Consider the following 16,535-nt stretch of genomic DNA (forward strand, 5'->3'; position numbering starts at 1 on the left):
TAGCGTTAAAAAAAGAAAAAATCTATGTTTTAAAATCTGATTTCTAAATTTTTAGTTACTTTTATTGTTTTATTTACATTAAATATAAAAACCTTTACTATGACCTCATTCTTCTTTTATATTTGATCACTCTTTATGTTTGTAGAGTTTTGGCTAAAGTAAATTAAAAGTGGAACAAATTATGTCTAAAAGTAAATAAAAAAACGCTAAAACATAACACGAAACTCGTGGACCGAGCCATGGGCTGGGCCTAACTAATCCCAAAGCACGTGTGTTTGGCATTTTTTATTTACGTTTTAGCGATTTTTATTTACTTTAGACATAATTTGCTCCACTTTTGATTTCTTTTTGAGCTATTTTAAGGTAGAAATAGAGTTAAGGTTGGGTCCTCAGCCAATATTTTTATTTTGCTTTTGAGTTTTTCTAATTTACTTTTGAGTAAATAGTACGAGTATTTACTTTAAAATTGAAATTATTTACTTATAGGATATTTTGATTTACTTTTTAGCGTTTTTTTATTTACTTTAGACATAATTTGCTCCACTTTTGATTTCTTTAGAGCTATTTTGAGGTAGAAATAGAGTTGAGATTGGGTACTCAGCCAATCTTGAAAAAAGATTACAATAATTTTGAAAATTTTTGATTTAATGAAAACTCAAGGCCTCTAAACCTAATTAATTGTTTGTATATTTTAGAGCTAATTTGATTTACTTTTTAGTTCTTTTGATATACTTTAGAGTGTTTTGTATTTACTTTTAGAGATTACCTATGTAGGAATCGAACCTACATCTCTATGCATCCGCATAGTGCTCTATCACTTGAGCCCAATAGGTTTACTTTAGAGTCTTTTTTAGTCACTTTAAATACTTTTTTATTTACTTTAGACAACTAATATAGGATTTTAAATTTTCCAACTTTATTCATCTTTTGTATTTTCAAACCCAATGTAAACCAAGATGAGCTATTAACAGCCACACTAACATGAGAATTCCTCGCCTTAGCTTTATTGCACAACATGAGACTTGGATGAGCAAAGCATAGCAACATCATATAACAGCTCCGCCAGAACCTTACTTGTTATCTCCCATTGAATGTCACCGAATGTTTCTAGATGCTTTGTGAGAAGACAAGCATCTAGAGCACAAATTCGCTCTTATCAAACTTAGCTGTCATAGGCAGAAACCCCTGCTTGCATCTTAAGGACCTTATTAAAGAACTCTTGAAACACTAACTCATTTACTTTAAATATAATTCGTTTACTTTTTCTTGGTTATGATTTACTCATGTGTGGCCACTATTGTGGCTCTATAATGATGCAATGTCATGATAGCCCAGCCACCTTGCAAATGCATTTGAATTTTCAAGTTTACACAGAGCTACATCCAAGTTTCAACTAATAAAACTTCACCTATTTTAACACCTAATCAACCAGCAACTATCCCTGTCAAACCTATGTATGTCTTACACATAGCTACATCCCTTAGACTGTATTTTGCAATTGCTAACAAAATCATTATCTACTTTGGGAGTGATTAAGTTTACTTTTAATAAGGATATATAGTTTAAACTGATTTGATTTACATTTACATGATTTCAGTTTAGTCTATTAGAAATAAAGAAAGCTACAACATATTAGAAAAGCAGATGCCAAACTGAGGGCGTAGTAAAGCAGCTACAACATTTGTTGTAAAGTCGTAGATCAATCTATGCCTTTTTCCAATTAAAGTGTATGGCTTACAAACTTGTAAGGCTGGGAGCTTTTCACCCTTCATATAAGCCGCAAAAGGGGGCTACCTCATGAAAACTATTATCAGCATGTTGCTTTCTTATTACCTCGCCTAATTGCATTATCATTTTATTCCATAGTACACACAATATCAAATGATCAAAAAACAACAAATTAAAAAATACACAAACAACTATGAAACTTTCTCGTACATGCACTCATAGATATATAATTAGTGAAGGTGGATGTAAGAAGTTAGAGGGAGATAATACATAGAATTGGATTTAGTCGGGCAATTTGTCAAACACTTGGTGTGCACATATCTCACTTTTCAAAGAAAATCCGTTTACTTATAATTATAAGTAATCTACTAAAAATATACTATTAATTATTCATCAATTATAAACTTAGAGATCCACAAATCAGTTAGGTCTACATTTCACTAATAAAGGTACAAATCATCTTTCATATACGTACAAAATTAAACTCTGATATTCAATATAAAAAGCATCTAAAACACCAAAATTAAATAAATTAAACTAATTCAGGTGTGAAAATCTCACAAGAAAACACTCGAAATTCTTTAGTACCAACCCGAGCTCTAAAATTTACAGGAAAATTAACAACGGAAAAAAATCAGAATTCATTAATTGCTTTAAATTTTTAGTTAAAACTAATATAAACTTTAAAATGGCGAGTAATACCTAACTTTGAGCTTGAATTTGCAGATTTCGTGTGAGGTTCATTGTCGTAGAAGAAATTGTAGTTAGGAATTTAGATGAAATCCAAAATTGCAGTTGATTGAAAGAGATAAAACATCGAAAAATATGATTTTCCGATGAATCAATGCAATTGTAACTTGGCATTGACAAATTACGCTTAATTTTCGGACAAAGTTCTGAAAGCTTGAAGAGCAGACTATCGTTGTTCTTAGTAGGCCTGTACAAAACTATCCTAGAATCTGAAAATCCGAAAATCTGATCCGCAACCGATCCGAATTTTTGGATATCCGATCCGAGTTTTCATTTCGGATCGGATATCCGATCCGAATAAGCGGATATCGGATGCGGATTTGGATATTAATTTTCAGAATTTCGGATATCCGATATCCAAAAGATATCCGAAATATAAAGCCTAAAATAGTGAAATATATATATAATTTTTAAATTGTTCATATAAAACTAACCCTTTATTATTAACTTATTGTAATATTCTTAATATATTTGATGATAATATTAATTGCAAAAGGACTACTATTTTTGTTAAAATATTTTGTACAACTTAGTGATAAAAAAACGGTAAAATTAGTGAAATTTAGAAAGTAATCATAACAATTTTACTTAATATTGGATAATGGATATCCGAAGCATCCGATCCGAAAATTTTGGATATCTGAATATCGGATATCCGAATTTTTCAAATCGGATTTGGATATCAATTTTTGATATCCGAGTCTTCGGATATCCGATCCGAAATCACATTTTGGATCGGATATCCGATCCGTGAACAGGCCTAGTTCTTAGTGAGGTAGAGAAAGAAAGTTCTTTTTAGGGAGGAGAGAGAAATTGTATTTGTGTTTTGAAACGAAAATTAGAATTGTGTAAGATACGATCTCGCCCGTTCATTTCACCTATATCCTACGGTTATAAAAGGTTCTCAGTTCCTATTATTCGTGAGGTTCTCATTATAACTTGAACGTTCATTTATATATAAGTATATGGTCATTCACATGTCAATAAATAATCATTAGAATTCTTCACAAATCTAATAAGAAATTTTAATTAGACTTTGTAATTTCTCATAGAAATTCAATTTCTACTCTATTTTGTTGTGGGTAAGTACTTTATTTCTCCCCCCTTTTTCTATAAGCACACCCATATTTTACCCTCCTACCTCATCAATCTTTTTTTATATACTCAAGTGACTCAACTCTCCTAGGAAAAAATGTCAAAAATAAATGGCAAAGACATATTACCAAAAGAAAACAACTGCGAGTACATTATAATAATTAAAAATAAAAAGATACTACGTATTTGTACAAGTACCCAATCCGCCCAAAGGCTTTCAACAATCATCAGACAAGGCCCCAACGTACAAGAGCAAGAAGATTTCCAAATGTTTTTTTTTCTTACCCTTTAAAAATAATAAAAAAAATAAAAAAGCAAGATGATAAATCTACACTCTTTAAAAAGAGAGAAGAGTACCGGCACTGTTCCTTATGAATAGTAGGACGGACGATTCTACCCTCCATCTGGGGTTTGTTTTACGGTTCTGCCATTCGATGTCTTTTGCTGTTCTTGCTTTCCCCTTTTTCCTCGCCATCACTCATTTGGCTCTCTCTCTTCCAACTCTCTTTCTCTCTCCTCCTCTATTTTGAGCAATGTCCCATTTCCTTCGTTTTTCTTTTCTTCTTCAATCTCTGAGTTCTCCTCCTATCATTTACTTTTAGGGTTTTATGAAAGAATTCAGAAATTGGGTTTTATTCTTTTTGAGAGTTAAAGCAGGTTGAAGGTGAAGATCTCGGTCCTCGATTGGATATGGTGGTTCACGCGTGTTAATTGATGAAGTTACGGGTTGATATAAGAAAAATGATAGTGGTCGGTATAATATGCAGGTACTTAGCCCTAATTTTTCGTTTGATTTTTTTTTTTTTAAATAAATTATTTGAAATTGGAAGGAAGTGTTAATTTTGACGCGATTATTTTAGGGTTTATTGTTTTTTTTTGGGAGAAAGGTTTGATTTTTTGCTTATTTTGTTGTGAATTTCCTCTTTTTTGGGATTTTCGATGTAATAAAGATGGAATTTTCTTTGTTTCGTGGTGAAATTAATCTTGGCCTGGTGTTGATAGAATCCTAATATTTTGTCTACGAGGTGAAGAAGGCAGAGAATTAATTCTCCATTAGCTTGAAGCTTTCTTTCGACCATTATATTGAAGCAGCTTCTGAGGTATGTTGATACTTTTTTTTTAAAACCATCGAATATCAATTTCTCTATTGGGTTTATCGTTAAGTTAATTGAGAGGTAAGTCAACTTTTTGTTGTTCTATGCTAGATTATTGAACTATAGCTACAATTAGTAAAGCTATTAGAATTTTTAAAGGTCAATTATGCTGTAATTTTGATATTTATAAAACTTTGATATTTTCTGAGGCGACAAGAATTAAGTGTGGTTTTTAGGTCTCCTTAGATTATTTTGTGGTTTTTGCGTCTCCTTACCCACTAGCAAAGTAGGAATTATATTTATGATACTTGTATTCTTCTGACATTATTCTTGGCATTGGTAATATCTCTTTCTTTTTCTGTATTATCTGGATTGTGAGGCAGATAGGAAGTCATCGGAGCTTGTTGACCTTCTTGTCAAATACAAATCCAAAAAGATTATAATGTAGGTTACAAGTGATTCTTTACACGTAGTATATAATGGTTGATGTATTTTAGTCTATACTTGTGCAGCTTCTTTATGGCTTGCGCTTGTGTTGATTACTGGGGAGTTGTGCTTCCACAATTTGTTGTACTGAAGGGTCATTCAATAATCCCTATTCATGGGAAAATGAAACAGGTACGATTTAGATTATATGCTTGTAGTTGGATCGTTATGATTTTTTTATTTTTTAGTTTTGTACTTATTGATATTAATATGGCCTTTAGAGTGCTAGAAAAAAAAAGTTTCTGAATCACTTACGAGTCTTTCAAGTGGCGTTCTTCTTTGTTGCTGCTCGTGGATTGGACATACCAGGCGTTGATTGTGTTTTGCAGGTAACATTATTATCGCATTAATGGATGTTACTACTATTATAAGTTGAACTTTCTTTCACTTTGATGAAGTTTTGATGTTATGATTATATACTGATTTAATCATTATGATGAAATAAATAATGATCCTATGATGCTTGTTGATGGAAGCATTGATTGGAAATCAAGGCTAAATTAATTTTTAGTACAAAGACTTCTTTCTTTTTGGAAGCATTGATTAGAAATCAATCAGGCTAAATTACTTTTTAGTTACAAAGACTTCTATCTTTAAATATATCTTAAATTCCAATTATTTTGTTCTATATGTTTGCAATTTGATCCCCCCACAAGATCGAAATGTATTTAATCATAGAGTTAGACGAACTGCTTGCATGGGGAAGGAGGGAAGTGCTGTTGTCTTTCTGTTGCCCAAGGTAGTTTTGAGACTTAATGTTCCATATTGTGGCTTTGTACAATTGAGTAAGTTTAATTTTAATTTAATTGGTAGATTAAATATGTATTTCTAAGAAAACTAGGAAAGATAAAGAGGCCAAGGGGAAAAGGGGGGTCGGGAGAGTGATAAAGCTAGAGCAAACCAGAAGAGAGAGGGGAGAGGGCATGCCAGGATAGGAGAGGGTTCTAGAGAGATAAAGAAAGAGAGGCCAAGAGAAAGAGAATGAGAGAAAAAGGGACTGGATGAGAGAAGCCGAGAGAATAGAGATAGAGAAAGTAAGAGGGGCTAGGATAAAAGGTGAATGAGATTTGGAGATAAACAAGCCTACGTGTGTGTGTGTGTGTGTGTGTGTGTGAGAGAGAGAGAGAGAGAGAGAGAGAGAGAGAGAGATAAGGGTCAAAAGAGAAACATATAGAGCAATAAAGAAAAAGTGCATGTGACCGAAAGAGATACAGAGATAGAGTGATAAAGAGCTAGATGGATCGATGAAGAAAGAAAGAAGGGGAGGTAAAGGGGCAAGGGGGGAGAAAGAACCGAGGGGGAGGGCTAAGTGTAGAGGGATAAAAAAACAACCTATAATTTTCAAAGATTTTTACAGGATGGAACAAGGACAAGAGGGATTAGGAATTTTCAAAGACTTTTATATTTTCACAACCTTTTAGAAGATGGAACAAGAATAAGTCATCTGATTTGTAAAACCATAGTGAGAGAAGGAGGGAAAGAGAGAGATGAAGAAATAGGGGGATAAGGAGAGAGAAAAGGAAAGAAAGGGAGAGGGGGCTAAAGCAAAGTAACAGGGGTTAGAAGAGTGAGATGCATCAAGGAGAGAAAAAGGGAACTGGGAAAAAGAAGTGTTAGAAGAGTAAGAGAGGGGTCGAGAGAGAGAAGGGGAGGCCGAAAGACAGAAAGAGCAATTTAAAAGAGCTGAGAAAGGGGATAGGCCGGGAAAAGAAAGGGAGAGGCCGGGAGAGAAAGAATGAGGATAAATGGGAGAGAGGAGTCGGGTGAAAAGAGAGGGATTGAAATAAGGGTTAGAAAAGGAAAAAGGATGAGATAGAGAGAAGGAGAAAGAGAAATAGGGCCAAGATAAATACAAGAGGGTTGGAAGAGAAATAAAATGAGCATTTAAGGGAGAGGGGGACTGAGAGAAAAGGATAAAGAGTGTATGATATAGTGATAATAAAGAAGAAGAAGGCTCGGGGGAGGGAGAGAGAAGAACCAGGAGAAAAAGAAAGATGGGGAGGCTTAAACAAAGAGGGAGGTAGAAAAGCTAGGAGAGATACAAGAGTTGGCGAGAGAGAGGAAGGGGGGGCAAGGGGAATAGGGAGAAGTGCAACTTAAAAATTTAAAGCCTTATAGAGGATGAAATGGGGACAAGAAGGATTAGGAAATAAAGAAAGAGAATGAGAGAAAGAGTTTTAGCCAAAAAAGGAAGGATTAAGTGAGAGAGGAGCAAGTGCGACTTATAATTTTCAGAGCTATTAAAAAACAAAGAGAGCAGGGAGACAAGGCAACGGAGGAGACAAAAGGAACAGAGAGGATTTAGAGAAACAGAGGAAGGAAGAGGAGAAGCATTACAAGAGACCATTATTAGTATATAATTGTGAAAGAGAGTTAGAGGCTATGGAAGAGGAAGATGGAGAAAAATTATGAATGTGGAACGAAGAAAAAAAAACATGAGGGGCTTTGAGGAAAGAGAAAGAGATTAAGGGGTCTTTAGAGGACCACCATTAGTATATAATAAATAATTAGGTAAATGAAGTAGTACTTTTTGAAACAATTTTGTAAAACTATAGAAGTTAAGTGTTAGAATATAAAGGAAGATTGAAAAGAGTGAGACGGGTAATGAGAATAGGGGTGGCAAGTAAGGATTAAGTTTGTAAATTTTTCCAAACCATTATTAGACAAGGAAGGAGGGAGAGAATGAAGGATGGAACGAGATAGTGGTTTATTCCATACAAAATTAAATTCTCAGGCTAACAAGCATTCAAATATTTGTGAACAATACAAAGCAAGAAAGAATAGAAGTGAGGGGAAGGAAGGTATCAAGCTTTAAAAGGCTATTTAAAATTTGGAAAACTGTAGAAGACAACTGAGTAGCTGTAGGAGAAAGAAAACGCATTATCATGCATTACATGTTTACATGTACACATTAGTTTTCTTAGAAGCGGATATTTATTAAACAATTAAATAGGTTGTTTTATATTTTTTATACAAGGCTTTTGAGCATCATAGCTTACAAAGTTGAGGCATAAATTTCTATTGTTTATGTCAAATTTATAAATATTATCATAAATATCACATCAATTGTAAATTCTTAAGTCATAGGGTATGTCCTTGACATAAATGCCTCAACCTTTATAGCTATGATAATAGAAAGCTTTGTAAAAATAATAATTGGAGAGCTAAGAAAATAATGATATATAAAAACAAAAGAGAGTTGAGAGAGGTAGTAATCTAGGGTTCATCCAACTGTCCAAGTGATTTTTTCCCCATTGTAAGTGCATGAAACTGGACTTTGTTGATTCTTTGCATTAGGTTATGTTTGTATCAAGAATTTGACTCTATTTAGACATTAGTATGTTATAGTATGTTATACGAATCATATCAGCAGCTACGAATTTCCCAGCTTAGAATGCTCACTTTGATCTTTTGTAGGAATGTCCCTTTACAATCATGCATGCACAAAGTACCTGAAGGTGAAACTGAGCGTGGGTCTCAGTGACCAGAGCAGTGGTTGGCTAGGCTTAATGTATTTGTGACTTCAGGACATAGCTATTGGGACTCCATGATATTTAAAGGATTTGATTTAAGTGGGTGCATGTCGTCTACAAGATGTATCATTTGTGGGAAGGAATACATTTTTCATGTATTCTAGCATATGAGACTCCATCCTAGCCTCGCAGGTAGCTTCATCATTATTCATTATTCACAAGATGACATATTTATCATCTTAATTAGTGCTACCACCTATTAGAATCATGCTCATTTTCCCCATTGATTCAAGGAGAAGAAGATGACTCTTAGGTTGAATAGTTTGACTCATCAGCCAACCAAGACTACCCTTAAGCCTTAGAGATTTGATCCAACTCTATTATAAGCGATACTAATACATAAGCGATACACCACTATAACGACCCACGCCCACTTTTCAAGTCCGAATTCATTTGTGTTCTTATCTTTATACAAGTAATTTATTGTGAATATTTTTATTTTCTTAATTTAGGCAAATATTTTTCTTAGATATTAAATATAGGTTTAACTTTTATTGGTTCTGTTCTTACTTAAGGTTTATTTGAGGAAAGTTGAAATTTTTGCTAATTGATTTTTTTTTTGAGGATTGTTGACTGATTAACTGATTTTTTTTTAATTAGACATCTGTCAACAATCCCTTAAATTAACTGATTTTTATAGCCTTAGTTGATGTTTGAATCAAATTAGGCTGCCAATATGTTGCATAACCCTTTAATGGTAGGACTGAACTGTGAAATCAGACCTCTTAGTTATTAATTAATTGATTATGAAATTATGTTTTGGTGCAAATCATTGATACTCTTTCATCCTGCACGTCTATTATAATGAATATATCAGTATATAACCTTGCGTTTGTGGTTAAATTCAGAACTGGCATTTCTAATAAAAAGGTCGGCTTGGCAGAGTGTTGTGTATTATATTTAAGAATGTATATTTTTTATTGCTGTATGCTACATAAGATGATACTACTTTTTGAGTGTTGTATTTTCCTGTGTATGATGATTTCACCTTGTGAATTTAATTTCTTATGTCGGAGTAATCAAATGTCATTGAATATGATAATATATCAAATGATTCACATTGTTATGAGTATTTATATCCTACATAAATTATTATTCCCTTTCAGCTTGCTTTGGATTTCTAACCTAGACAAATTCTCGGCAAAGGAGGAGGTGTTGGGCCCTTCTAATGACGTCGATGCGGCTGTTGCTGCCTGGACAAAGGCGAAGTTGAAGGTTGGGGAGAGTAAGGATGGCGAGGATGCTGATCAAGTAGGCTAAGATGTGGTCCGAGCTTAATTAGGCGATCAACAGAGAAAAGCCTAATGTAAAGTGGAGTGATGCTGCTAGGTTGGAGACTGCTAAGCAAGCCTTTAATATTTTTATTGTTGATTGGTGAAATGGTAAGTATTTGTAAGGTAATTTGGACAATTTCGATACATTTATGAGGTTAGGTTTTTTGATTTTTAGGAGTATATGAGTGATTGATTATCTGTGAGGTCTTTCATTTATTATTTTTTTGGTGAATTTTTTCAGAATTTTGAATAAAAATTTATTAATTGTTTGGGTTTTGTGAAATTCTTGTTATTTTTCGCTCTAATTTAGCTTCAGAGTTCTCCCATTGAGCTTGAGAAAATTGGTTTTTTATTTATTAATTTTTTATTGGTAAAATTGCCTTTCAATTCTTTTCCATTTCTTTATATGCATTTGCTTGGTTACACTAATACAGTAATGGAATTTAGGATTCTCCCAAGTTTATAATACTTATATAAGCTATATGGCATTAAATTCAATTAGAGTATATGTCGAAATGCCCATACTTGCTCAAAGGCTCAATCTTTATGGAATTGAGTTCAATCTTAATTGTTTATATTCTAATGTGAACCCAAGCTTAGCTATTGAAAAATTTTGTAGGTCAATGTTTTATCTCTATAAAGATTCACAATGGGTAATGTGTGCTAGATTGTGGGCTCTATTGTCTCTATTTAATATTTTTCCCAACTTGCTATGTTGAGTATCCATTGTTTCAAAATTTCAATGAAGGAGGGTTTAAGTACAGAAGAGACTACTTGTAATCAGCCTCAGGAGGCAGCAAAAATGCAGGTCAATTTTATTGTGTTGGCAATGCATTACCTTATGATGGGGATTCTATGAGTGCATTCATGAACCAGCATAAAAAAGCCGAAAGTGACACTCAAGATGACTCGAGCTCAAATTCTGATTTTATTTGAGAGGCAGATTCTGATTTGATAAGAAACCTCTGAATGCTAATAAACTTGCTGCTAAAGCTATGCAGCTGAGGCTCAAAAGGCAAACAATTGGAAGCTGAGAAATTTCTGGTGAGATTCTTTGACATTTTTATATCTTTGACCTCAGTGGTGTATCCCCCTTCCCAAAAAAAATTATTTATTCGAAAGAAAAGGTAAATGGTGATGATTTGGGTTTATTAGCAAGCTGTTACAAGTTTCGTTACATAACTGATATGTGAGTAGCTGATGAAGTATATAATATGGCATTTGTATAGGCTGAATCTCAAAATTACGCTATAATGAGGTCAATGAATATATGACAAATATCTAAATTTAAAATAGGGATAAGTAAATATATACTCATTTTATACCAATTAGTGTTTGCTTTAGCTTTTTCTTGTTCGAGTAATACACTTTATGCTGGCTATAATAACATCAATTGGAAAATTGGGTGTTATTTTTTGTTTTTTGTTTATTTTTTATTTTTTATTTTTTTTTTATGATAAGAGCTTCAGTTTAACATGTGATTTTTGGGTTGGTTTTTTTTGTGTTGAGTTTGGGAATTAGGATTTTGATTTTTTTTTTCAAAATGAGAAATGGGGATTTCTGAGTAATATGGTCTAATGAAGCCTGTGTTACATATCCTATAGAGAAAATGCATTCAACATGATGAGAAAATCCACGATCTTATTGAGAATTTGGCTAGAGTAAGTGCATAATGTTTGATTTCTCTTCACTTAATATCAACATACAAAGTACATGGTCTTATAGCTTCTTTTTTTTTTTTACTACAAGTGTTTAATGTTGTGGTTGGTGATATTGTAATTACCACCAAAAGAGCAAGAATAGTAGATTTTACACAGCCTTTTATTGAGTCAGGTCTTGTTGTTGTGGCCCCTGTAAAGACCAAGGACTCCGATGCCTAGGCTTTCTTGTGGCCACTAACTCCAAGGTTGTGGTGTGTTACCAGTTTATCTATCATCGTGTTGGGAGTTTTCATATGGATTCTGGAGCATAGGTTCAATGATGAGTTCCGTGGCTCACCTCAAAGTCAAACAAATACAGTGTTATGGTTAGTGCTTTACAAATGTTACAAGCACTTTTTTTGTTTTTGGTGATTAAAGTCAATTTGAGCTGTCTCTCAATGATACTGTTAAACAATATGCTTTAAGAAGGAAAAGGCATGTTTTGTTTCCATACAAGGGAAATGAAAAATGCAGGATAGAAACGAAAATAAAGGTCTTTTTATGTCTTGCATGTTTCTGTTATATGACTAGAACTTAGTAATCAAATTGGATTGTGCTTTTGAATGCAGGTTCAATTGTTCAATATGGTTCGGTTCTCAAAGTAAGTTAAACAATTTGATAGTTTAGTAATTGTGCCTAAAATAAGATCCCTAGTAACATTTGCTCTAAGTGTGTTGGTTCATATCGTAATATTCATATGGATTTTTTTAGTTCTAATTGTCAAGTCAAGTTATATTGCAAGTCCCAGCTTTCGTATACATGAAGGTTTTGATCACTTTAATATAATTAATTTGTTTAATTTTGATTTTAATATCTCAAATTTAATTTGATTTAAGGGTTCTAATAAGTTTTGTTTTTGGTCTGCAGCTTATCAGGAACAATTTGGCTCTTCGTCTCCCTACACAGCTACTTGAGTAGATAGACGGCTGATGAGCATCTTTTATGGCGCTCAAAAGAATAAGATTTAGGTTCATTTTCTATATTTTCTTTCATTATTTTCATATAATTTTCTTAGTTTTATTTTTTTTTTCCGTCTTTATAACTCATTTTGGTTTTTCGTTTACTTTTATGAGTTTTTCATGATTTTTTTTGTTCTTATTTTGCTATTTTAGATTAGTTTCTATTCTTTTTGCTTTCTCTCTTACTTTTACTTGATTTCTTGCAAGTGAAGTTTTGAAATCTTGTTTTCCGCTCCCTTGTGGATGTTTTCTCATTGATTTTAGGTCCGGGGTGTGAAAATATTTGAAGATTAAAAGGCTTCCCTCCTCGCGGGCATCACCTCAAGAGCACCAATGATGAGGATGCACGAGAGCGCAAGGATCGACGAGCGAGCAAGGGAAGCCAAGCCACGAGCACAACAGCAGGGGTGCACGCGCGCAGGCCCCTCTGTGCGCGCAGAGAACCTACTGTGGACGCGCACGGCTGCCTGGTGCGTGCGCACGGGGTGCTCCACCTCCCTTCGCTCGATTTGTTATAAATAGCCTTGACTTTTCCTTTTTTAGGGGTAGACGATTTTATATGTACTTGAGACTTATTTCCAGAAATAGAAGAGAGAGAAACTTGAGATTACTTGTTTTGTACTTCAATTTCATCTTTGATTTCAACTTTGAGCTTGGATTTCATCTTCAATCAATGAAAGTTTGTGAGATTTCTTTCCTTTGAATTTACTTTAGCTTGCTATTTCCTTAAATTCTTGAATGTTTGATTTGAATTTTGATCTTTGGTTGAGAATTTGTTGAATGTTTCATTTTCTCTTTAATTAAGCTTGAAATGATGAAGTTTGTTATTCAATTTTTATTGTTTTTCAATTCCACCATGATTAGTGAGTAGATTAGTAGCTAGGGAGAAGGGGAAACATGCTTGATTGATGATTATTGCTAGTTGATGATTCTTGGTTGATTGAATTGTTGCAATTAAATTGGTTGACATAGTTGTGCATGTGGTTAATTAGACTAGGAGTGATCAACCTATAAGATTAATCTAGATTGCATAGCAAATTTCAATGACATGAACCCTTGATTTGAGAATTGCTTTAATTGATTGAATTTGATTGTGATTTTCCTAGTTAGCCATTCATAGTGAACCCTAGCTTGGCTTATAGAAGATAGCTTTTGGATTCCATTAGTTGCGACTATTGTTTGTCCTTTGCAAAGTTTGAATCAATTAAGTCATCCATCGATTAGCGTAATCATTGAGCTTGCATGTGGAACCTAAATCCCTAGTGTTTAGCTTATTGAATTTCTTTGATTTGTTTAGATATTTGATACCTTAGTTACAAACCAATTCATCTTATCTCTCATTCTCCGAAGTAGCTTGACCATAGACTATAGCAATCTCCCTCTCATTCCTCGTGGTTCGACTCGGACTTGTCCTATACTAGGAATAAGTTTGATTTTCTTAATTGTTTGATTGGTGGTGCTTTAGTTTTCAACGACCTAGATTACCACGCATCAACGACAATGGTGGTGGCTTTGGAAAAGGGAGAAAGAGAGTGGGAATTAGGGTGAAAGATTGTGTAGTACTAATCAGAACTGTACAAGTGTGACTGAGAAGAATCAAGAGGAGAAGCTTATGTTACTTTGCTTAGGAGTATCTCAGTTAGGTCTAATGGATTCTTGAAGATGAGTTAGATTGTGCCTACTTCAAATTTCGCTCCAACTCGGTCAGTCACTCAGCTTTCGGCCGGTAGACTTCTAAACTTGATAATTACGGAGTTCTTTTTAATTTCTAGATTATCCATTTCTTTGATTATAATTTTATTTATCAATTATTGTTAAATGGTTAATACTAATGCTTGATTGTTTAAAGTTATTCAATAGTTGTTTGGTACATTAATAAGGGATTTTATTTTGTCATTTCATGGGTCTGCTAATTTGATATGTTTAAGAGTATCGGGTAAATATTTACGTAGTACTCGGGTAGTATTTATTTACAGGCAAAGACAAACTTCATTTTTTAAAAATGAAAGACTAATTTTTCACTTTGAATCTGTTTTCTATTTGATTTTTGGGTTACATTTTGAGTGGTTGAGATTCTTTTATTTCCCAAGAGACTGATGCTTCAATTGTGCATGTTTTAGGAGAAATGATGGAGCAGAGAATATCCCTATTTCTCTAAATTTGAATAATGTTAAGCGCGAGGCAAAGTTATTTCCAATACGTACAAATCCTTTTACGCCTTAGGTGTTTCAGTCACTCGTGATTCTATCAAGGCCACACCTTCAAAGGGACCATAGTCTAAGCTCATGGTACAATTCAATATTGTGTTACTAATACCAATTCTTAGAATATGATCATTTGCTGCATAAATCAAACTATACTATGCTGTTTTGTATATTAGCTTATATTTTTAATGATTGATAAGATGTGGGGCTTAGCTTCGACATTGATAGCAGCAAATTTAACCTTATGGTTTTCGTTTCGTTTATAGCTCTAACAACTTCAGATTGATTTGTTTGGCCTGGAATCAAGGTTGTTGATATCTTTTTCCTATTGGATTGGTTATCAAAGTTGTTGATAATCTTGATATCACTTTCTAATTGGATTGGTTATCAAAGTTGTTGATATCTCTTTCAGATTGGATTGGTTCATTCTAGGAAACAAAGATTTTAGATGTATATCTTTGTCAAAGTTGTCAATGTCTTACAGTGGGACAGTGTGCGGACGGTAATAGCTTTTTTGGGTCATTTATTTTTTGTGGTTGCCATTGTGAGTCATTTCTGTTTCTCTTTTTTCCCCTTGATTTGCTCGCTATCACTCATTCTGTCTTTTTTCCATGGCTCTTTCTCTCTCTTATTGCTTTCTCATTTTCATGGGTAGATCTTCTCCGATCATTTACTTCTATGGTTTTATCACCTTTGGTATTTAGGAATTAGATTTAATGTTTGCATTTTGTGGTGAGTTGTGCTGCGTTGTGTCCCCTGGTGGTGATTGTGAGGTTATTTAGTTTGTACTTAAGATTAACGAATATAGTTGCTTTAAAAAACTTAGTTAATTTTTTTATTGTATATTATCTTGGGTTATAGCTTATTGTTGTTATGGTTGGCTTCGATTTTGATTATTGCAATTTTTTGTTGGATGCAGTTTTGCGTGGTGTTTCTAGCGACAGTGTTGGTGAGTTCGGTGATCTTTATTCAAGGTATTTATAGCTGATTGATTACTAAATATTCAAAATATAGTTGTGGTCATTGGTCACTAATAAAGTAGTTCTAATTGATTTGTCTGTTAACAATTTAATCTATTTGTTAGTAATTCTGTCATTCAATTTGATACAGAGTAAGTTCTAACTTCTATTGATTTATCAGCTTCACAATTTAATTTTGTTAGCTTAACAATTTAATTTACTTGTTACTAATTCCGTCACTCAGTTTGAATATATGGGATTGGTTTCTAATTGATTTTTCAATTTTACAATTTCAACTATTTGTTAGTATAATTGTTTCATTCGGTTTGAATATGGGATTGGTTTCTAACTTTGATTTGAAATAAGATATTACTTAATAATAGTGTTTTAGAGTTCATTCTATGTCTTATAGTTTAGATAGGAGTTCATGATAGTTTCTCAAGTTTAATTGTATTTTAGAGTATTGTTATGTGTGAGATCATTTCTGTTTTACGAGATTTGGTTTGATGGTTTTGGGTTTAATCTATAGTTGTACCAATTTGACACTGGTTACGAACAAAACAAATGTTATTGTCATGTCATTACAGTTGGATTTTGGTTAGAAAATTTACATTTAAGTGCTTAACATAATAAAAGCAGTCAGGCCAGTCACCAAGAAAACGCCAGAAGTTAAGAAGCAAGATCATCAGAATAGTACTTCTTTTTTTATCGGAATTTGGAAATTATAATAAACATAATAAATAATAAAATCTC

The 16,535-nt window shown here is 33.3% G+C and overlaps 1 long non-coding RNA gene across 5 annotated transcripts; it reads left to right on the forward strand.

Annotated features, from left to right (window-relative positions):
• The first annotated feature begins 3,988 nt into the window (after positions 1-3,988).
• Positions 3,989-13,210, forward strand: LOC145576570 (uncharacterized). 5 transcript variants are annotated; one of them, XR_014098453.1, is made up of 7 exons: positions 3,989-5,285; positions 5,375-5,482; positions 8,571-8,818; positions 9,793-11,986; positions 12,230-12,261; positions 12,528-12,628; positions 12,884-13,210. It is a non-coding gene; the product is annotated as an uncharacterized LOC145576570 (long non-coding RNA). The 5 variants fall into 5 exon arrangements; XR_014098454.1 differs by lacking the exon at positions 12,230-12,261 and having other exon boundaries at positions 9,793-10,068; positions 10,709-11,004; XR_014098456.1 differs by lacking the exon at positions 12,230-12,261 and having other exon boundaries at positions 3,989-4,673; positions 5,180-5,285; positions 9,793-11,004.
• Positions 13,211-16,535: the final 3,325 nt, after the last annotated feature.

This window comes from Chenopodium album, chromosome 13 (assembly GCF_948465745.1).
Source record: "Chenopodium album chromosome 13, dcCheAlbu1.1, whole genome shotgun sequence".
Taxonomy (NCBI): domain Eukaryota; kingdom Viridiplantae; phylum Streptophyta; class Magnoliopsida; order Caryophyllales; family Amaranthaceae; genus Chenopodium; species Chenopodium album.